Source organism: Vitis vinifera, chromosome 12 (assembly GCF_030704535.1).
Source record: "Vitis vinifera cultivar Pinot Noir 40024 chromosome 12, ASM3070453v1".
Taxonomy (NCBI): domain Eukaryota; kingdom Viridiplantae; phylum Streptophyta; class Magnoliopsida; order Vitales; family Vitaceae; genus Vitis; species Vitis vinifera.
Window position 1 is genome coordinate 10869104 of NC_081816.1, and position 1538 is coordinate 10870641.

Below are 1538 nucleotides of genomic sequence, written 5' to 3' on the forward strand. Positions count from 1 at the left end.
TGCCCCTCCTACCAAATTTCCATGGAATGGAAAGTGAGAATCCATATGCCCACATCAAGGAGTTTGAGGAGGTGTGCAATACCTTTAGAGAAGGAGGAGCTTCAATAGACTTGATGAGACTCAAGCTATTCCCTTTTACTTTGAAGGACAAGGCAAAAATATGGCTTAATTCTTTAAGGCCAAGGAGCATAAGGAATTGGGTAGATCTTCAAGCCGAATTTTTGAAGAAATTTTTCCCCACCCATAGGACCAATGGGTTGAAGAGACAAATCTCAAACTTTTCTGCAAAAGAAAATGAGAAGTTCCATGAATGTTGGGAAAGGTATATGGAGGACATCAATGCTTGTCCTCATCATGGCTTTGATACATGGCTCTTAGTGAGCTATTTTTATGATGGGATGTCTTCCTCCATGAAGCAAATTCTTGAAACCATGTGTGGGGTGTCAAGAGGAAGCCATGGACTTTTTAAGTTATGTGTCTGAGGTGTCAAGAGGATGGGATGAGCCTAACTTAAGAGACAAAGGAAAGTTTCCCTCTCAACCAACCCAAAATCCAAAGGGTGGAATGTACGTGTTAAGTGAAGACATGGACATGAAGGCTAAGGTGGCAACAATAGCAAGGAGGTTGGAAGAACTTGAGTTGAAAAAGATGCATGAAGTCCAAGCTATTTCCGAGACCCAAGCCCATGTCATGCCATGCACCATTTGCCAATCATGTGATCATGTGGTAGATGAGTGCCCAACCATGCCAGCTGTGAGGGAGATGTTAGGTGATCAAGCCAATGTTGTGGTGCAATTTAGGCCTAACAACAATGCACCTTATGGAAACACCTACAATTCAAGCTGGAGAAACCATCCAAATTTTTCTTGGAAACCAAGACCACCTCCATACCAACCACAAGCCCAAGCCCAAGCACCTCAACAAACCTCTTCAGTGGAGCAAGCCATTGTGAACCTAAGTAAAGTCATGGGTGACTTTGTGGGTGAACAAAAGGCAATCAACTCCCAATTGCATCAAAAGATTGAAAATGTTGAGAGTTCTCAAATTAAGAGAATGGAGGGGATGCAAAATGATCTATCTCAGAAGATAGAAAATATTCAATACTCCATCTCTAAGCTTACCAACCTCAACACAGTGAATGAGAAGGGAAAGTTTCCCTTTCAACCAAGCCAAAATCCCAAGGGTGTTCATGAAGTTGAAACTCAAGAGGGGGAGTCTTCAAAGTTGAGGGAGGTTAAAGATGTGATCACTTTGAGGAGTGGAAAGGAGGTTGATCAACCCTTGCCTAAGGTGAGGCAAGATGAAGACCTCATGTCAAAGAAAACCTTGGTTAAAGAGAGCAATAACAAAGAAGAGAAGAGTGGGAAGAAAAGTGCATCCAAATCAAGCATTGAAGAAGAGCCAAGGATAGTGATTAAAGAGGATATGATGAAGAAACATATGCCTCCCCCTTTTCCTCAAGCTTTACATGGAAAGAAAGAAATCAAGAATTCATCAGAAATTCTTGAAGTTTTGAGACAAGTGAAGGTGAATATACC

The 1538-nt window shown here is 41.7% G+C and overlaps 1 non-coding gene across 1 annotated transcript; it reads right to left on the bottom strand.

The window, feature by feature from the left end:
- Positions 1-254: 254 nt before the first annotated feature.
- On the bottom strand, positions 255-361 carry LOC132254822 (small nucleolar RNA R71). Its single transcript, XR_009467203.1, has one exon. It is a non-coding gene; the product is annotated as a small nucleolar RNA R71 (small nucleolar RNA).
- Positions 362-1538: the final 1177 nt, after the last annotated feature.